Raw genomic sequence first — 22,682 nt, forward strand, 5'->3', positions numbered from 1 at the left:
AAAGCACGAATCACAGTTAAATTCCAAGTTTTGTTGTTGTTGGTGGTGGTGGTGATGGGGTGTGTGTGTGTGTGTGTGTGTGTGTGTGTGTGTCTGTTTATGGTTGAGCTTCATTTAAGATCACAGATATTTATCTGGATGTTTGAAGCATTTTACAAGTGTGTTCGTGTTGACATTGTGAAACATATTCTGTGAGTTATCTCTAACCATGGGGTAAACCACTCCAAAACCTGACTTAAAGCCACCACCATTTGGTTGTCCAAGATTCTGAGCTGACAGTCTGGTCTGGATTCAAGTGGGTATATTTACTGCTCCAGGTGGCATCGGCCAGGCTCACTCATGCACTTGCAGTCAGAGTGTAGACGAGGGATGGCTGGTCCCTCTCGGAGGGTCTGGGACCTTCTTTCTGTGTCTAGAGTGCTGGGACTGCTGGACCTCTCCCCCAAGAGACCTTTCTCTCCACTTTGTGTCTCATCCTCGTTGACACTAGCACTCACTTGTTCACAAAGTGACAGGCAGCATTCCAAGAGGGTGGGAAGGTGAGACCAATGCACGAAAGTCACACAGCATCACTTCTGCCACATCCTCTTTGTCAAAGCGGGTCACAGGGTCAGCCCACATACAAGGGAGAGGGATAGACCTCACTTCCTCACAGAAGGAGGTGGAAAGAATTTGGTATTTTTAATCCACCATGAATATAGAAATTTAGAATGCAGTTATAATGAAGATTTCAATCTCAAACAACTGCAAAGAATCAAAATATCCTCTGTTTGAAATAAAAATGAGTCTTGTATTTTCCCTTTCCAGATACAATACGTGCATCTTTACTAGTTCTAGCATTTATGTATTTGTTCAGATAACCTCTTCTAATACAAACATTCAGTGATATGACTTATCTGATATTGACTCAAGCTGAAGGCAGAACAGATCAAATTTTGACATTGACTTTGAACGCAGTACACCGTATTTCCTCTCCATGTATAAATAAAGTGATTGATGTGTCAGCTGGAGACGTGACACCTTTCCTGTTGACCTTGCTACCTGATAAACAAGAAGGGTTCATTCAGAAGGAATGAATCCTAGCAAGGTTTATTTTTGCTTAAATCAGATAAAGGAATGATGTCTGATTCTAGATACAGTTCTAGTGTGAACCTCAGATGCTTTCAAGCAGATAGATTATTACTCTATAGCCAGTACCTAATACAATACTTGAAGCCTGCAAGTGAGGAGCTAGAAAAAAATGACATTGAGAAATCGATATTCTTTGAGCAACACAACCAATCAAAAAAAAAATATTGAATTAGGTGGTAAAATGCTTCATGGGCTTTTCCTCTACATTTATTTTAAAGAAAAAATCAACCTTATTATTTGTAAGCATCTCCAAATTTTAGTATTTTTGTAGATTGGAAATTTGCTATAATTAAGCTGCTAAATAGTTTACCATTAAGTAAATGAGAGAACTACTAGAAAGTCTGTGATCATGTGATGCTGGCAGTTATGTTGAAAAAATTCATTAATCAAATATCCTATTCTTTAGCTCTGCTAGCCAAGATATTACTAAACTGAGTTTTATAAATACATATATTGAATAAAGATGACTTTCAATATTGTTTAGATGGGTTCAGATGTGTACATAGAGAAAAAACGCCAGATTGAAAAAAAAGTTAGTAAACTTGAAAATACTATTATAACTGATGCTAACTTTATTTAATAATCACAGCACTGTCCATTAAATAATGAAGTAATAGCTCCTACAAGCAAAGGAGGCCTTTTACTGAAGTCATTCTATTAGTAACAACGCTTCTATCAGCAACTTAACAAAGATCTCCACAGCCCCACGTCTTTCCGTGTTGTTTTTCATTTTCTAGAGTATTGACCCTGGAGTTTACATTTTAACCTTTATTTGCTTTTGCCACACTTTTTGATCACTTACTTTATTACATTTGATGTATTAGTTTCAGAGTTTCAATCAGGGTCATAAAATTTTAAACACGGAGATGGACTCTTAGATCTTTCTTTTAATATTTTTCTATTTTAATTATTTTAAGCTGTAAGAGTGGAGTAGGGCAATTTTAGGAATTGGTCTAAAATGTATGGGGCACCAATGGTGTTCAGTTCAAGCAGTCACTTAACATAATACACAGAAAATTATTTGCTTAGTTACTCTTTTTCAGTGCTACAAAAGGTGTGTTAGTACCATCATTTATAAAAAATTTTCATATATATATTCCCAGGCATAATTTTATTATAACCTTTTCCCTTTATTGGACTACTGAGTTAATTTCAATTAGAATCCTGAGATAACCAGTTCTTCAGATTGAAAATGTTATCACTTATCTGCTAATCTCATAAAGCTCTTATGTTTGGTTTAACACGTACGTAAAGGACCCTATATTCAGTATCAGAAATATTGCCCTTTAGGGGACTTCTCTGGCAGTCCAGTGGTTGAGACTCCACACTTCCAGTGCAGGGGCCGCCGGGTGGATCCCTGGTCGGGGAATTAAGATCCCATATGCTGAGGGGCATGGCCAAAAAATAAAAAGAATATATTGCCCTTTGTACCTCTGATATGTGGTTATTGTCTTCACCAACGTATATAATTCATACATTGCATTTGACTGAAGGGCATAGAATAAAGAGAAACAGTACTTGATAAAGAAGTTAAAAGTCAAATTTCACCCAAAGCATGGAATTTTTTTGTTTGCTTACTTTTCGTTTGTTTGCCAGCTATAACTATAAAAGAGAAGTTAAGTAGATGTGATTCTCTTTAGAAACAACACACACATTCACATACAACATGTATAAAAAGTCTAAAAACAAATGCATCAATCATTATATTTTTACAAGGATACTTAGTATAGGGATTATTAATTTTTGTATCCTCGCTCCATTATTTAACTTTTCATATTTTGGTTGTGTAATATACATTTTACATACATAAAATAGATTTTGCAATTCACTAAAAAATGTACAACTCATTCAAAGTGGCTGAAGAAAATGCTTCCAAATCATTTGCACCTAGTTATTTATAGTAGTCTTTCTGTGTCCTAAAAGAATATTAACTGTTTAATTGTTTAATTAGTATGCCCAATATGAGATAAGAATAATTGAATTATAATTAGAAAGTATCAAGCTAAAAAAAAGAACATTTTCCAGAAGAAAAAAGAACACTTTCTCTTCTCAAGGAAACTGATGATTATACCTCATCACATTTAGTCAGCTGACAAACATTTATCAAGTAACTAGTGAATGCTGACATGCTGCAGTCCTAAACCCTGGTACTTAAAATGTGACCTTATTTAGAAATAGTTATTGCAGATGTAATTAGTTAAGATGAGCTCATATTGGATTAGGGTGGGCCCCTAATCCATTATGACCAGATGTCCTTGTAAGAAGACAGGACTATGAAAGCAGGAACACACAGAGAAAAGGCCACGTGATAACAGGGGCAGAGATTGAAGTGATGCGTCTATAAGTTGAGGAAGACCAAGGATTGCTGGGAACCACCAGAAAGTGGAAGAGGTGAGGAAGGTTCTACCCTCGAGCCTTCTGAGGCAGCATGGCCCTGTGGCACTTTGGTCTGGACTTCTAGCCTTGAAAACTGTGAGACAATAGATTTCTGTTGTTTTAAGCCACCTAGTTTTGGCACTTTGTACAGCAGCCCAAGGAAGCCAATTTAATGAGTAACAGAGAAAAGGGAGTGCATCTGAGATGTGACCCAAGGTCACCAGTTGGCCTCAGCTGCCTTAAATACCCCCATTGCAACTCTTTATAATAAAATTGTCACTGTTGTCCTTACCTGATCTTTAATTCCTATCATCAAAGTCACTTTTATGGGCTAGACAAAACTGGCAAGTCCTGTCTTCAGGGAGCCGATGTCTAAATGTGCATTAGAAAGAAGAGGAGATACAGGCAACAAACGAATATAATTTTGTACAAGTTAGTATAACGTCTTAGTGCTTTCTTCATCTTGGTCTCACTTTCGTGTTTCATACCTAGCAGAGGGCTTGAAATGTATTATGAGCTCAATGAATATCGAATATCTTCCTTTGAATGAGAACCCGGGGAGGATCCTAAAGGGATGGTTTAAGGACGGCCAAGGAAACGTACCTTCCCCATCTCCACTCTTGACGAGATCACACTTCCCGGGACTAATGGTTCTAAAATCCAATTTAGACTCTACTGAAAATTCAGTAGAGCTCTGATTCCAGGTTTATTTATCTTTATTCATAATTAAGTCCTAGGTCTAGGGAGCATACAAAGTTCTCCTTTCACACCACATTACTATCACACCCCCTTTTGTTTGTTTCTTTAAGACACATTCTTCTGTTAGCCTAGCCCTTCAACTTTAACTTGTAGTTTTATGACTTTGAGCAGAGTGCTTAATGAATTCTTTGTACCTCCATTTCCTCATCTGTAAAGTAAATATATCAATATCTACCACATAGGGTTGCTGTGAAGAACAAATGATCATGTATACTAAATAAAGTCAGTAATATCTTGTCACTCCAAAAAATGGTGGAGCTATGGCTATTATTTAGTTTTCAAGACCATATTCATGCATCGCTTACTTTGTGTTTTCTGTTTTCTCTTCTTCTGTATGTTTATAATGCTCTTGGTACATAGCTTTCACTTTTCTTATCACTTTGCATTTTTATTGATTCTTGTCCGCATTTCCTGCTATGTCATCCTTTAAGTTAGGGGCTGCAGCAATCACAACACCCAATGTGAATTAGTTGCTCATCAATTCTGAATGACTTTAAGGTTAGGAATACTGTAAAGATCTAAGGCAACAGATCTGGATATCTGTATAAGTGAAGAAGTTAGGGACTTCTGGAGGGTCAATGCTGAAAAAGATGGGATTCTGAAAACAGTAAAGCAATCAGAACCAAAATTTGCCATCTTTATTTTGCCTGGGCCCAGCCCTCCTATTAAACACTTCTGTTGTCAGCCAAAAGTTACGTGACTGTGCCTTGGTTATCTGTAGTTCTTAGGTATTCTGAACACTCCAGCTTGCCATCTGGTTTTAGCATAGTGAAAGAAGAAACTGCAGTAGAACATTCCTTTAACTAGAATGTGAGCGTTCTGCTTAGTCTTTCCTTTCCTTTCCTTCCTTCAGGCAATTAAACACGTAATGTGTTGCACTACAAAAGTATTCGCTAGATCAAAAGAGGTTTTGATGTTTCCGTCTTCTTTCTCTCTTGGGAGGATTTCATAATGGTTTATGGATGGGGAAGGGCTTGGGGGAGGATGGAGGAGGGGGTGAGAAGAGGCTCCCATGTCCGGGACACACGTGCCCCTGGTTCTGGAGAAGACATGATTTAGAAACTTCCTAGTCCTTTACAGGGGATGCAAATTTTTAATACTAAAGAAGAGGACACACATACTTTATGAGAAATGCATTTTAATTCTCCCAGGTCCCACGCAAGTTGAGAAATGACCAATTTCAAGTGTTTTAACCTTGTATACCTTGATGGCTTAGGGACTGCCCATAACTGTTATGAAGAATTCATAAATAATAATACCATTCTGAGGGATACTTTTGCCCAGGTACTAATTTTCTTGTGTTTATTGTAAACTTCCTATTTGTCCTCTGGACTGAGTGGGGAATGAGGAGCTCAAAGTGAACAACAGTCCAAACCCCTCCTTCCTGTTATCCGTTTGCCCCATCTGAAATTCAGAGCTGTAGTTACCATCTGAAAAGCTCTATGATGGAGGACAAATAGCTTATTTGTTCTCAGTTTATTGTCATCATTGAGGAATGAGAATATTGAGTGACTTACCTCAAATAAGGAAACAGCATTCTCTGCTATAGCATCGTTTATAAGCAATCACTGACTACAGAGGTTTGGTGAGTAGCTTAAATCATGTGCTTGTTATCTTACATTTGTTCCCTCTTCTTCTCACCTGCTTTGTGGTCTGAGATGATGTCGTCTATTGTTTACATCACGCAGACCCGCCACCTTCTGGCTTCTAGTTGAGTTGGTCAGTGGGAGATAGCAGAGGAATTTGAGAAGGAGGAAGGAGAATGAGGTCAGAGAGTTCATCCTTCTCACTTCTTCCCTCCCTGTGGCTGCAGCTCTCTTTGGATCATGGCTGTCGTTCTCTCTGGGTTCTGCAGAAATAATGGCTTCCTACTGTTGCTAGCCCCTGAATGCTTCATTATTCCTTCTTGGTTCCATTAAATCTTTTATAACTCTGTAAATAATCTCTTAATTAATTGTCCCTCTGAGTTAGCCATTTTTTCTTTTGGGCCCGTGAATGATGCAGCATTTGTTACCAAGGGTGGACCTAGGAAACGGATTTCCAAAATGGTAGCTGACATGTGAGATGAGACCCTCTGGAGAGAAAGAGAAACCACCCCAGTCCTCACACCTTTCTTGGTTCCACCCAAGAAAGCACCCTTCTCTTGCATGATACACATGGAGACATAAACTTAATAGTTGTTGGCATCTGGATGATTAAGGGTTGGATTGGCCGGGAGTATATGTAGTGAGAGAAGCTGTGGGTTGAAGACAGAATCCACCTGATGAAGAATCCATGAAGAAAAATGATCAGGAAGGTGGGAGAGAACCATTAAAGTAGGACAACCTCTTAGAACAAGAGGAAGATATTAAGAAGGAAGAGGAGATTAATCCTGGAGCAATGTTAATGATTCAGGGAAGCCCATTGTTTTGGCAACAAACTATTAATTCTACCTCCTAGTTCTCTCAAATCCAGGACATGTCTCTCCAGTCTCCCTGACACCACATCCACACCATCATCATCTTTCCTGGCTCAGGCCTCATGACTGGGTTTCCCATCTCCACTCATGTTCTTCTCTAACTTGTTCTCTGCAAACAACCCAGTTACACTTATGTGTACTCTAAAATCAGCTGTGGCGATGGTTGCACAGCTCTGTGAATATATTAAAAACCATTGACTTGTACACTGTATAATTGGGTGAAGTTGTAGTATGTGAATTATATTTCAATAATGCTGTTAAGGTGGCTGGTTTTCAATAACTAGTTCCTGGATGAAGTAGGTATTGAGAAGGTGTTCAATAACTATTTCCTGGGTGAATAAATGAAAGAATAAGAGATAAAGGAGGACTTTAAAATTTTAGGATAAGTGAGACGAATATGTTTACATTCTGAGGAGAAGTGACAGTTGGGAAGAGACAGTTGAAAAGAAAGGAGAGAAAAGAAATCATTTTTTAATCTAACTTCCTAGTAGAAACTGAAATTGATTCACCTTTGTATTTGTACCTGCATGTTCAGAAGTGGATATGGGGACATTTTTTTCAATGAGGCTTTGTTAAAAGTAAGCACCAGTAATTTATCTGTGGTTATTTTCAGCACCTCTCTACTAAGAAAGTTTATACGCTCATCTGATTGTCTTTCGTCCCAAAGACTATTCACTATTGAATAAAATGCTTTCTTATTTATTCTAGCTTTGTAATTAAGGTATCATTCTCTATTCTGTTTATTTCTTCTGACAGCACGTAAAGTAGTGGACAAGAGGTTTTATGCAGAGCTTTTAGAGTTACATCCTAAATGCCATAGGTTAAGGACTGCTGTTTCTAATACAAATAGCTTATTTACCCCAGGATTTTAATCATTCTCTAAGAATGGGTATGTCACAGCAACTTCTAAACCATTAACCTTGATTTTTCATTAGTGTTTATTCTCTTGTTAAGTGTCTCATATGAGATTATATTTTCATGAAATGTTACTTCTAATAGAGATCTGGCATTTGGCAATTACTCATGAGTGTTGCATCTCCAAGGTTACCAAAGATGCTTCTAGGAAATGAGAAAGGAAGATAGAAAATCCTCCAGGGAATATTAGACACATCCCATTGTTCCCTAGACAACTGAAAAAAAGCCACGGTTGATACTGTTATCACATAAAGATCAAAAATATATTGTTCCACAGGCTTGTTTTATGGGTTTTCGTATAGGAACTAAACATAAAAATAGTCCAGCACCAAAGGAGGGGAATTAGGAGAAATAGGAGAGGTTGAAGAAAATCAACTGAAAGATTAAAACATCTTTAAAATCATAAGACTCTTTGTGCACTCTCTCAACATCAAGAATGTGGATTTTCTCAAATAATTTTGCATACGTGAATAACTTAGACACCTTTAGACTTTCTGAATTAGACAATTTTTGAAGCAGAAAAGAATATGTTTCAGGAGTTCTTTTAAAGCAAAAATATAGACAGAAAAGAGAAACCAAAAAAAAGTGAAGCTGGAGAAAGTGGAAAAAAAATAAGAGAAGAAAAGGAAAAGGAAACAATGTTATAGGAAAATAAAGATGAGTGAAGTCTTGGGGGTCCAGTGTTAATAAAAGTTTAAGACAAAATCAAAGGAAAACAGTGAACATCATTATTTATTTCCATTGTATATGATTAGATAATAGTATTTATGCACGTTCAGCTCTTTTCCACAAATATGTTTTAACCTTCTTTAGCAGGTGTCCTGTTTGTTAGGCTATGAAGGTGAAGAGCTGAATCAAGTAGTTTGACTTTGAAGGACTGGTAGTAGAAGACGTACCCAAGAGCCTAGATGCTCCCATTACTTCATTTTTCCATGCAATAACAGAGGACTTTTCTAAAAAAATTCCCCTCTTTGCTCGAGGTTGTTTGAGTTCACAGTTTATTTCAATTTAAATGCTTGGACACATATGTTTACACATATACGCATATGAAGGTACAGTACTACAGGTACACCATGCTCCTTCCCCTCGTCAGGTTCCAAGCTGTCGCACATGAGGAGTGAGACAGGCGTGGAGGCGTGATGGGGAGAAGGATCAGCCTGAGGATGAGAAGGTAAGACAGCAAGAGTGGGAGTGAGAAGAGAGGAGAGAAAGCGATCAGCAGCCTCGAGATACAGAATTCAGGAAAGAGGAACACAAATCGAATTTTTAGGAAGCTGCCTTACTCCGTTCAGGCTGCTGTAACAAAATGCCATAGCCTGGGTGGCTTAAATAACAGACATTTATTTTCTCACAGTTCTGGAGGCTGGAAAGTCAGAGATCAGGGTGCCAACTTGGTTGGGTTCTGGTGAGAGCTCTCTTCCTGGTTGTAGAAGGCTGTCTTCTTTCTGTGTGCTCACATTGCAGAAGGAAAAAGAGAGAGAGCAGGGAGAGAGAGAGAGAGAGGGAGAATGAGAACTAGCTCTCTGGAGGCACTTATAAGGGCACTAACCCTATTCATGAAGGCTCCACCCTGGTGATCTCATCTAATCCTAATGACCTCCCAAAGACCCCACCTCCTAATACCGTCACATTGGGGGTTAGGGTTTCAAGATATGAATTTGGGGGGATGCAAACATTCAGTCCATACCAGAAGCCTTTTTCTGAGTTGTGTGAGGTTGATGATGATGATGATGTAGTAATTTGAATATAGTTATTACCTGTGTCAGGAACAGTTTATTTTTATTGAAGTATAGTTGATTTACAATATTGTGTTAATTTCAAGTATACAGAAAAGTGATTGATATATATATTTCAGATTATCTTCCATTATAGGTTATTATATGATATTGCTTATATGTGGAATCTAAAAAATAATACAAATGAATCTGTATACAAAACAGAAACAGACTCACAGACATAGAAAACAAACTTTTGGTTACCAAAGGGGAAAAGGGAGGGGGAAGGGATAAATAAGGAGTATAGGATGAAGAGATACAAACTCCTACATATAAAACAGGAACAGTTCTTAATGTCAGGATTACTGGGTATGATTAATATGTGGGGATAGCCATGATTTTAAGTGTGCAGTTCTATGTATTTTGACCAAAGTGCATCACGTTACCAATACTGCAGTCAACCCACCAGGAGCAGTTTTAAATGAACTCACTTAACACTCCCACTGATGAGACAGGACCTGTTAATTATCCTCATTTTACAGATGAGGAAACTAAAGCACTGAGAGGTCAAGTGGTCAAGTGACAGAGAAGGTGTAAGAACCTGGGAAGTGTGATTTCAGAGCCTGTTTTTTTTTTTTTTATTTAAAAAAATTGTTTTTGGCTGTGTTGGGTCTTTGTTGCTGCATGTGGGCTTTCTCTAGTTGCGGCGAGTGGGGGTTACTCTTCGTTGCAGTGCGCGGGCTTCTCAATGCAGTGGCTTCTCTTGTTGCGGAGCAGGGGCTCCAGGTGCACGGGCTTCAGTAGTTGCAACACGCAGGTTCAGTAGTTGCAGTGCATGGGTTCAGTAGTTGTGGCTCGTGGGCTCTAAAGCGCACAGAGCCTGTGTTTTCAATGAAGGCAGGTGCCTTGCTTATCATTCTGTTTGGTAACTTTTAGTAACAAGCTAAATTAATTTTCTAGGCTTTTTTGGACTTGGTTTTGTGTTTTTATTGGATAAAACAATATGCTAAGAATAACTCAAGCAGTTTTATTGTAAAGGCAAATGGATAGATAGAAAATAGAAATAGATGTTAATGAAGATATATAGATATTTACACTAATATTCTGCTCATCAGTTATTCTGTCTACAATACACACTTATTTGGAAAAAACAACCCTTCCTTACGTACATTTTTCAATCCGAACTTTGGAAGGAAATAAAGACAGTATTCTGAGCATCTATTTCTATAATTAAATTTACCAAATTTTAATATTTATTTATTTATATATTTATTTTTGGCTGTGTTGGGTCTTCGTTTCTGTGCGAGGGCTTTCTCTATTTGCGGCGAGCGGGGGCCACTCTTCATCGCTGTGCGCGGGCCTCTCACTGTCGCGGCCCCTCTTGTTGCGGAGCACAGGCTCCAGACGCGCAGGCTCAGTAGTTGTGGCTCACGGGCCTAGTTGTTTCGAGGCATGTGGGATCTTCCCAGACCAGGGCTCGAACCCGTGTCCCCTGCGTTGGCAGGCAGATTCTCAACCACTGCGCCACCAGGGAAGCCCCAAATTTACCAAATTTACCAAATTTTAATGTGAGCTTCTTACATGTAAATGCATACCAACAGCCACGTGATATTACCACTGTCCAATTCCACCAGAAATTCTGGCAATCATATGATAGAAACTGAGGGAGGCATGTCCTTTCCTCTAATGCTCTGTTGTCTTCCAAAAACACTGGATAAATCAGATCCAGAGTTGAAGGCTCCAAGGGGTTAGACGCAGGGTGGGTCAGTAGCAAGGACACTGGATTAGAATCCAGGAAAGGGAATAGCAACAATTCCAGTGATGCTTTTTCCAGCTCTGGCCGTCTCTGAGGCGGGGCCAGGACTAGGTTCTTCCTGCAGACTCACACCAGAATCTTATGGAGGATATAATCATATCTTGTATGTGATACGGTGCACGGCCGCTAGGAAACGTGGCTTAGCCGGCTAACTGAAGTCCTGTGGAGTCCTGACTAACCTGCAAGGGCACTCCTGTATCCCAGGAAAGCAGGCCAGACCTGCTTCTCCGTGAAATCAGGGAGAGGATGAGCTTTCCAAACATTGTTAAGTGTAGTGGGTGTTCACACGTGTTCTTGTGCGTCGCAGTGTACCTCACAGAGAGAAAACTACTCCTTAAGTGTTTACACACTGTTAGGTGTGTTTCTGCAATTTAGAGGTTTGTAGATTGGCAGCATTATCGGTAATCCCGAGGATATTTCCGTCGTTTGTCAGTGAGGTCAAGCATTAAACAATTAAAGCCACTGCAGAAACAATTATGTCATTTCAATACCGTGCCGTTAAAAAAATGCCCAGTGGACACAGTGAACATATATGAGGGGTCCAGCCCTCTCAGGGGGGGTTGGGAGTCTTTCTGAAGAACTCTGTCTTCTTCCTTCCTCATTAGACCAGGAGATTGAGCAGGAGTTAGTCTGGCGGAGGGGCAGGTTTAGGGAGCAAAAGGGAGAGGGCCTTAGGGTGCCCAGATTACGAAGTCAGGAAGGACATTTACGTAGAGACCTGAGAAGCAGTGTAGCTAGAGCTGGGGGCTGCCCAGCCATGGCGGGGGTGGGGCTGGCGGAGCTGCTGCAGTCAGCAGGTCCTGCAGTGTCCTGGTGGCCATGGAGACGATTATGTAGAGTGTGTCATCATTAACCCAGTAACAGATTATTAAAATCTTTTTAGGTTCATTATCTGACCTTTCATTTTTTTGAAAAATATTATTTTGATGTTTACCTAAAAGCATGGGCTAATTTCCACTGCTGTCCTTAGGGATACCCATGCCTGAGAAATACTTAATGAAGAAATAGCAAAAATTGTGGTAAGCCCACAATTTATACTGGCTTCCTTCACTGTGTAGTAATTTATACTCTTTTTTCCCCAGAGAGAAAAAATGGACCGCATTGATATTTTTAAGGGAAAAAGTATATTATGAAAAACATTCCACAACAATAATTTTAAAATGATTTTAATTATACTCTTTCTAGCTTGTTGATTAAACTCTTCTCTATCTTGGAAGACATTTAGTGGACCAAGGAACAGGGGAATGTAGTTCTGTGTTCTCATTATTTTGTGACTTTTTTCTCTTTCCTACCATATCTGACCCTGCACATGCCTTACACATCTTTGAACTTGCATGGAGTCTAGTATTGAATAAAAGGAGTTAACAACTTAACGCAGGTCTAGATAGAAACTCTTTTGAAATAAAAAATGTTCCTCCTATTTGCAACTAATCATATATTGTTTTTTATGAATTAACTAAGATTAAAATAAAGGGTTACCATTTCCCCTAATAAGGCAAGTTTAAAAATCATGAGCATTCTAATCTGAAGCTTTTGTTAGTTTCTGCAGTCAAGTGGATTGAAACTGGTTGAATTGAAAATTATTTTTTATGTTAGATTAACTTGATCCTGGAGTTTTAAAGGAACTTACTTTTATTTTTGATGTTTTTCTGATTACAGTGTTTGATCATTTTTTATAATGCTATGCCACATGAAAAGGAAAAAGGAAAATCTACTTGATAGCTGTTCATTAGAAACCAACTCATTTTTATTTTGAAAAACAATGTGTTTTTTAATTCTTAAGTTTCCACTTTTTATTTTTGTGTGAATCCCCTTTAATTCATAGTGTAATATATATACATATAATACATAAATCATAATTTGTATATAATTATATGTAAAATATATAACTATAAAAGTTTTCTTTAGTATATATTTACATTTTATATATGCATATATGCATTACATATGTATTCTGTATATGTATATATATATAAATATATGTGTATGTATATGTATATAGTCACATTTATCTTGTGCTATTTATTCTCTTTTCCTGGTATTTTTTTCTTGAGTTGAACATTTATGACACAAGAATTAATGAGTTAAAAGTGTGTCTTTATTAAACAGGTATATGTACAAATAATAATAAAAGAGTTATGGACTGCTTAATATATGGTAGATGTATAAAATTTCTATAGGTGGGCATTATTGCTATTTCAATTTTATATAAAAGTAAACTGAGCTCAAAGGGGTCAATTTCCTTAAGGCTTCACAGCTAGTAAATTATGGAGTTCAAATCCAAACAATCTGACACTCAGTATTGTGCCCTTGAGGTCACAGTCACACACATACAAACTCACACACACGCACACACAGCACACAAGCACAGAAGGGAGGAAACATCCTTGGTTATAAGGATGACATCTTAAAAAGAAAAATTTATTCTCATGACTATTTCTAATCTTTTGTTGAATATACTGAATTAGGCTGAGGAAAGAATACAGAAACCCTTTTCATAGTTAGCTTTGATTTGTGTCCTCTGACAACCATTAGATTTGTGTGTGTGTGTGTGTAGTCTTTTTCTCCTAGTTTTATTTACTTTTGCCTCAGATATTTTGGAGTTTTTTTTTACTAAGCTATACTTGACATACAATATTATATTTGTTTCAGAGGGATGTAATGTATACATAGGAAATAGAGTCAGTAATATTGTAACAACTTTGTATGGTGCTTGATGGTAGCTGGATTGATTGTGGTGACTATTTCATAATGTATAAAAACATTGAATCTATATACTTTGTTGTATATCTGAAACCGTTAGCTTTTTTAAGCGAAAAAGTTTTCACTTACTGTACATTCTTAGTTTCCAGTTGTGGGTGCTCAAGAGGCATAACAGTTAATCGGAAGGTGTGAAAATGTCACCTCATGTTCCTTCTGTCATCAGAGGGCTTTTCTCAGGCTGTGGCTCTTTTTAAGACACAAAAGTCACACGTATATTATGCATTCCTTTTCCAGCCATGGATGTTCGTAACGAGTACCCATGGCTTAGCTTTATAAAGAGTCTGAAATAATAACTCGTATATATTTTATCTTCTGATTCCAAAGATTAACTGATTATTCCCAGGAAAATTTCAGTTCATGAAGTACTTTTTCTTTTCCTTGACAAACCACAATTTTCCTTAATATTCATGTTAGTATTTTTCCTTCACTTACAAGCTTGGTTATTTCCACTTCACCCTGAGTTCCAAATTCATGGCTCTAGGTAACAGCTAGGTAGCTAGATAATCTAGGGATAGGTAACATATGGCTCCTCCCCTCCCCCTCTTCTTCCCCTCCCCTCCCCTCCCCCCTCCTATGCCCTCCCTCCTCCTCCTTCTCCTGCTTCATTCCCTTCTTTATTGCCATGGGTACCACCATCTGGTTCAAAGGCCCCCAGCTCCACTTCACCATCATCACAACTACAGTTCACCGAAGAAGTTTTACTATTTCAGACCAGTGGTGACAACTTGGCCCACGCTAGATTGTTTAGTTTTCAAAATAATTCTGAAAAGTAGCTATTTGTATCTCAGTTCCACAGAGCAGCAATCCATCTTTCAGGACCCACAATATACTAAACTTGCAATTTCTAAGGTTTTGCAGCCAATGTGAAAATTAGGGAAAAAAATACATGTAAGAGGTAAGCAAAGGGGAAGTGGTCTTGATGAAGCCAAACAAGAGATGTAATGGGAGAGATTTTGGGGATTAATTGTTTATGCAAGAGGTGGCTTAATGGAGCTAAAGATTCCAGAAGTGGGACTCTGGAGAGGTGACCAAGGAGCAGCTGTGGCCGTGGAGGGGGCCACGGGACGAGGCCCAGGAACATAATAGTTCTCAGTATACATGCTTTTGAGAGAGTTTACTTAGAAATCAGTTTAATAAAATATCCTGATAGAAAACTACCAACTGACAAAGAACTTTAAATGAAGCCAGACTCTATTACTTACTTAGTAGTAAGTATAAAGATATATGATATATGGATAAGTATAAGGATATAAGGATATATGATAAATATGAGGATATATGGATGGTTCAATTTTATTATTTAAAAAGATAAAAAAGGAAATTCAAATGAAGACACACATTAAAGCAGTTGTAATATCAAAAGTGAATATGCAGAAACATTTCCAAAGAGTGTGGAGAATAAGTCAATTCATTTAAATGTATTTTATTCAGCAAAGAAATAATTTTTCATCTTTAGAAATAACATTGAGTACTTCAAAAACAATATCTAGATTTAGAAGAGAGATAGATTTTTATCATCCTGTATTATATTTTTCCAGTTACTAATGGGGAGAGATTTGAGAACTAATTCAACCCTTCCTTTATGATATTTTGATTAAGTGCTATACTTCTAGACTCATATTTCTCCAAATGTGGTACATTGGAATCACTTGTTAATATAATTGTTGAATACGTGGACACCTGAGCCCCTGTCTGGAGGTGGGGTATAATTTGAAAAAGGACTTCTGGCAATTCTTATGCACATTCAATTTTGAGAAACAGTATCCTACCCAAGACTATTAAATAGAAATCAGCCAGACAGCAGTAAAACAGCTAGAAGATTTAAGATCATCCTGGACAAGTTCATCAGCGGTTCTTGTTCTCAGCAAGTGAGCAGTGAAGGACCAAGGAGAGCCTTACAGAGTCTCTAGGATTCTAGATGCTCAGGGTGCAAATGAGGAACCTCACATTTACAGAGACTGTAAAGTATTAGTTGCCATCAGTTACCGTGGTGCAGAGAAAGCTACGCTGAGTTGTTAAAAGTTATCATTGCTCTATGTCTTAGTACAGTTTCCATAGAGCTTAAAATTTTAATGATAGTAAATCACTCTCATGATGGCTCTAGTGTTTTTATTTTATGTTCCACTAATTTATCAGTTTGTTTCCTTAAAGAAAAAGTGGTTTAATTACCCATAACAATGCTACATCATTTCAGAAACTTTAGGATACATTTCTTTTTATTTTTCTATGGGCTTACAGAACTGAGTTTTTCCCCCTATATTAGGAAAGCAAAGGGGCAAAGAGAGGGAAGATGGATTGCAAATTGTAATTTAATCTCGAGGTACTGATAATATCATAAACATCATCACGATCTACAGGTTAACTTACAACTTTGTAATCAATCTCTCTCCCTTTCTATTACCCAGCACAGAACAAATGAAGGCAGGGGATCTAAATCAGAGAATGTGCCCAGCACAAGACTGACAAATGAATGTAAACTACGTCTGAAACTTCCCTAAATGAAACTACCATTTACTGGTAAAAATAAATGAATTTAGGACTTTTCATATTCCAACTGGGGCTAAACCCATCAGTTTTCTTTATGAAGACAAAGTAAGAACTTCAGAACTGGCACCCCTAGAACTTCTGCTTTAATGAAATAACGTTTAAACTTGAAATTCTGTGAAGTTTTAAAACTAACATTCAGTGCTTTGCTTAAAGACGGCTTTGCAATCTGGGATTTTCCGTTGTCACGTAAGCCTAAACCACATTGGAAATAAATGCTTCTTTGTTTTATAGAGTGATTCAAAATAAGATATTGTCTTTGAATCGTGGTTTATAAGTTATAAAATGCCCTTAAGGGCTCTGGCTCTTCACAATACTGGAAAGAAGAAGTTTACAAAAGTTAGCAAACTCTTTTTACATGTTAGAGTGTGGGAATAAACAATGGACTCATAGAAGGACAGTAGCTTGATACGTGAGATCTAAGTGCAGACATCAGGAGGTGGTCTCATGTTTTATCTAAGGCATCATTCCATACCTCATAGTCACTGCAGAATTATTCTCTGAAGGTTTGCCTTGCATTGTATATTTATAATTGTAAATGTGCACCCTTTTAAAGAACACGGTAATCTCCTAAGATGAAGTGCATTTCTCAGCCCTCTGTAAAGCACTGTAAAATTGGAATTGTACACAATTTAGTGTACACAATGACCCTGAAACTTTTTAGTGAGATAGAATCAAATCAGAGTAATTTTTGAAAGTAATTACTTCTGAAGTTAGAAAGCAAAACAAAACTCAAAGTTGGAAGAGAGTGTAAGAGTCACTTTTATTACTTTATGCTCAAATTACATTATGGGTTAGTAAAATATCTGCAGGAAGATATAAATACTCTTAGAGAGGGTTTATTTTCTAGTTGTATATTTTTTCCCTGATACTAGAAGCTGCTACAAACTGGAGCATCACTTTTCTTAAAGGCACTGGACAGTATTGATCAAATATTAGATAATAATCCCCAGAAATATGCTATGTAAGGTAAATGTATTTAAATAAAGGAAAAGGAAACTCAATGGTCTCTGCTAAACAAATATCACAGTATGTGGTAATAAGTAATGTCTAGTTGACAATTTTTAGTGTTTTCTATGTGCCAGGCACTATTTGAAGGACTTTATATTTTGTCATTCAATATAACAACCATATGAGATAAGTTCTCTTATTATCCCATTTCACAGAAGAAAATGAGGTACAGAAAAATCATATAACTTGCTCGTGAACACATAACTGGACACTTTGGAGCTGTGATTTAAATGCAGTAAATCTGTCTTTAGAGCCAGTGTATCTGTCCACCATGATATTCTGCATCTCACAAACTGAGACTAATGCCACTTCTTATATACTTCTTATAATTCAAAAATCAAATGCATAAATACCCAGAGCATTGGATATTTGTTATTTTCTAATAATTCCAAAAAATATTCTTTGAGACTTGAATTGTTTCTGATTTAAATGAAGTGTTATCAGGGTTCTCCAGAGAAACAGAACCAAAAGATTTTTTTCTTTATCATTTTTTATTTTTGGTTCTTAGTTTTTATTTATCTGTTTGTGTGCTATTTACCCTGCTTGAGCCGGGCTCTGAGCTACTTTTGACTTGTGCTTGACATTTTTCATTATATTTGAAGTTTCTCTGCCATTATCTTTTCAATATAAATATTTTTTCTGCCCATTCTCTCTCTCTTTTCATTCTGGAACCTAAATTTTTTTTTTTTTTTTTTTTTTGGAACCTAAATTTATATACATATTAGACCTTTTGATAGCATCCCACCATCGTGGCTTCTCTGTTCTTCATTGTGCTTTTTTTTTTTTTTTTCCTCTTTGGGTCTTAGTTTGGGTATTTTTCTTGATTTAGTTGCAAGTTCACCGACTCTTGCCTCAGCTGGGTCAAGTGTGCTGATGAAGCTGTCAAAGCCATGCTTCATTCCTAGCATTTGCCTTCCACTTTTCTTCTGCCTACTCCTCCACTGAAATCCAGCATCTGTTCCTGTGTGAAGTCCATCTCTTCCACTAGATTTCAACCTCTGGACCATTTCTACATCTGGGTCTGTTCACTGTTTTGTTTTGGCAGTGAGTTGTTTTTTCTGCTTTTTGTTATGTCTCATCATTTTTGGTTGAATATTGAATATCATATGAAGCACATCAGAGACTGAGACGAATGGTATTTACGCCTAGAAATGAGCGTGCGTCCTATTAGAATTGAAGTGGTCAGGATCTGGGCTGGATTTGGGGTTCACAGTTATGCTCGGTTATGTTCAGTGCATCAGAATCTTCAAAGCCCTCTCCCAGGTCATGGCTTTTGTGCTGTGTCTAAGGAGGCGGCTGTGGTACCTGAGGGTTTGTCTAAGTGTTTCTCTTCTACCCGCAGCCTTTAGCATTGTCTCAGTGTCTGCACTAAGGAGGGGTTTCTCTTCTCCATGTTCTTATCCATCTCCCATCCGTAGCCTTCTAGGCTGGTGGTGGGGTGTCAGGGAGTCTGCTGTTGTCCTGATGGCGCTGCAGCTCAGGGGCATAGCCAGGCTGTGTGTGTGTGTGTGTGTGTGTGTGTGTGCGCGTGTGCGCGCGCGCGCGTGTGGCTTTCTCCCCCTTCCTGCCTCTCCTTGCTGCGGTGGCCACACAGTAATGCCTCTGCTGGGTCTCTCTCAGGGCCAGAGTTTCCTCCCCCTGCCCCGTGGCTGCTGGCCTCCTCCTGCACTAAAGTAGAACCCCAGGCACCAGGATGTTTCTGGCCCTCCCGCAGGGTAGCGGGTTTGTTTTTCCCTTATCCCGACCACAGGATAGTTGCCTGCTGCCCCCCCAGGTGGAGAGCAGCCCGTTCTTCCTCCAGCCGGACCCTGTGATGTCTGGGAAAGAGGCTTTGTTCCCCCTCGCACCCCCAGTTAAGGCTTCTTGAAAGAAGAGGAGGTCAGGACATTGTCAGGGCTCTGTGCCCTCCACGTCTCCCCTCCTCAGCTGTGGCCGGTCTCCTCTGGGAGCTGGGAGTGGAGCATCTGTTGGGCCTCCATCAGCACCTCCAGCCCTCTGCTCCGGAGAAGGAAAGGGGTCTGCAGGGGGAAAGAGGAACCTTGTGCCTTTCCCGGGTGGCGCCTTCCCCTCCCCTGCTCCTGCACAGATACAGGAGGCCCTGTCCAGTGGCCACTCTGTCCACAACGACCCCCTTGTGCATCCCCGTGGTCCAAGGGTAAGCGGGAGTTCCCCCTCATGTCTGGGGTTTCCATGGTTTCTCTGCTGTGACTTCATCCTTCACTCAGCCTGTACCAATCCATTCAAATTTAGGAGCATCCTTGCATACGTGTGTGGTTCCCTCCTCTTCCTCGCAAGCACAGATGCATACATGATCCAGTTCACGGGTCCTCTCTTCACTGGGGTCCATCTTCTCTTGAATTTCAGACGACTTGGTCACTTTCCCTCAGCTTTCTGATAGGATCAGGAAAAATGATGATTTCTTACTGTTAGGGTAAGAAGGGCGCTCTCTCTGTCTTTGTACATCCTTGGCAGAAACAGAATCTCAAGGCTATGTATTTTTAAGAGCCAACCATCAGATGAATAATGTTGAATGCTGTCATTTTCCGAGCTTTTCCAAGTCCATGAATCATAGGAATTGAGTTGACATACTGTAGGATGCGAATTTTGTGTTCTATATAGATTAGAATAAATGAAAAAATTAAGGTAAATGTAAGAGTGACACAGACAAAATCCATCTTCTTGAAACTAAAGTGTACTTTTACTTTTTAAAAAAAATTAGATTTATCCAGATGACCCAAGCTTTTAACTGAATTTATTGGTTATCTCGTGGCTCTCCATTGCATTTTTCTTTCATAGACTCACCTGAGCTATAACTGAACCATGTAGCAATAAGTAACCCAAGGCAGAGCTTAAAATATTTACTCATAAAAATTGTGTTTCACAGTGGAAATAAATTTAGATCTATTTAGCTGAGGATGTTAGATCATTTATTATATTAAAATTTGTGTCTTGTGATTTTTGACCTTTTAAATAACTTTGTCTGTTTCATATGTCCATTTCTTCTGTTCTATAACCATCTAAAACATAAAACATGCATTTTGCACTTCATTAAACTATACTTTAGGATTAGTGAGGTTCAGAATTAAGGTGACATTATTATGAATAAAATGACTGAAGCATAATTATGGCATAATTGCCAACTATTAAACATAAACATAACCATTATTTCTAATTTTTATTGGAGTCATTATTAATATAGTTTACATTTTAAGTGACTGTTCTCTCCAGATTACAATGCAATTTTATTGGAAAAATAATGATGACAATTTTAATCTTGTGGTAAATACACATTCTAAGTATAATCTGGGGGATAAGAGAAAGTTTACATGAACTATGGTGTTTTCTGGCATTAATGAGGGCTTGTGGAGAGAGTGCAAAACACACATATAATGTCTCCGCCCAATGACTAGTTCCTTATTCCCTCTGCTTCCTTACAAAATTAGCTAGTGGGCCCATTAGAGGGAAAAGTGGCTGTTCCCACCTAAAACTTCTAATTTAATTCTAATCAAGTCAAAGCCATTCTCTGAACTTGACATTAGTAATGCCCGATTAGTAAGGTCTAGAGTGGAAAACAGAAAGAAAAAAAGTCGGCAATTGCAAGTCACTCAAAGTAAAATCATTTATCAAGTTTTGCTAATTTACACTAAAACTCTTAAATTGAAAAAAAAAGTGAGTCAGTGGGTCACAGTTCCCAGATGTCACACAGTTTCTGAAGTAATGTATTTTACTTAATAGAATATAAATGTTTTGCTGCCAAGGACAATGATTTGTACAAAGTTGGAAGTCAACGCAAGTTCATTTAATGAATGCATTAATAAAATGATACCCTGGATTTTCCATGCAAAACATACAAGCATTAATATTTTGTCATATTTTTTAAGTTATTCATTCATCATTCATAGATACTAACTCTCTATTGTGTGACAGACATTGTGCTGGTGCTGAAAAACCCTAATTAAATCTATGTGTTTAATGAATATTTGGATAAAACTGTGTTTCTGAATTACAGCCTCAGCCCAAGCATCTGAGCCAACATCACCATCATGAGTAAAATTTTAGTCTCTTATTTCCTAGTTTCGGTTGCTGTCTGATGAGGAGTGATATTGGACAATGTGAAATCCTGGCTAAATAGCACACTGATGGTTGATTTCCCTGAAATGTTGCACATAATGTTTCAGGGATCTCAGAGAATAGAAGGTGTAATGCAGGATTACAAATGTAATAATAAATATACAATGGAATATTACTCAGCTGTAAAAAAGAATGAAATAATGCCATTTGCAGCAACATGGATGGACCTAGAGATCATCATACTAAGTGAAGTAAGTCAGACAGAGATGACAAATATCATATGATATCACTCATATGTGGAATCTAAAAAAAAAAGATACAAATGAACTTATTTACAAAACAGAAACAGACTCACAGACTTTGAAAACAAACTTATGGTTACCAAAGGGGAAAGGTAGGGGAGAGGGATAAAATATACACACTACTATGTATAAAATAGATAATCAACAAGGACCTACTGTATAGCACAGGAAACTCTACTCAATATTCTGTAATAACCTATATGGGAAAGAATCTGGAAAAGAATGGATATATGTATAACTGAATCACTTTGCTGTGCAGCGGAAACTAACACAACATTGTAAATCAACTATTCTCCAATATAAAATTAAAAATTTAAATTAAAAAAATTAAATTGCTATACATTCATTAAAAATAAAGAAATGTAATAACCCTCAATTTTCAATTTGGGATGTTAGCTGTCAGCAAATAATCTAAAAAATTATTTAAACTGTGACAAACTGTTATTAAGTATTTTCTACTAAACACAAAGTATATTTAGGATTTTTTGATAAGTTTTTCAAAATCTTACCTAGCTTTGGATGATTTCTTTTCAAATTATATAGTCATATATAACTTGAATTAAAAACAAAAAAAATTGAAATAAAGTAAAAATTAAAGCAGTCCAGAGGTTAGAGTACTATACTTGGAAATGCATTTTTTGCTGTAAGTTTATTGCAAAATACTGCTATGGTATAGTGAAATCCTTCCCAATGACATGAGTTGTCAGTTGCCATATAATCTACTAAAGTAGAGCCTTTTGCTGGGGGAATAGGGGGAAAAAAAGAAGCAGTTTTTATTTCATCCTACTAACCAAGGCTGTGATAAGCTGATAAAAAAAAGG

This window comes from Balaenoptera acutorostrata, chromosome 13 (assembly GCF_949987535.1).
Source record: "Balaenoptera acutorostrata chromosome 13, mBalAcu1.1, whole genome shotgun sequence".
Classification (NCBI taxonomy): domain Eukaryota; kingdom Metazoa; phylum Chordata; class Mammalia; order Artiodactyla; family Balaenopteridae; genus Balaenoptera; species Balaenoptera acutorostrata.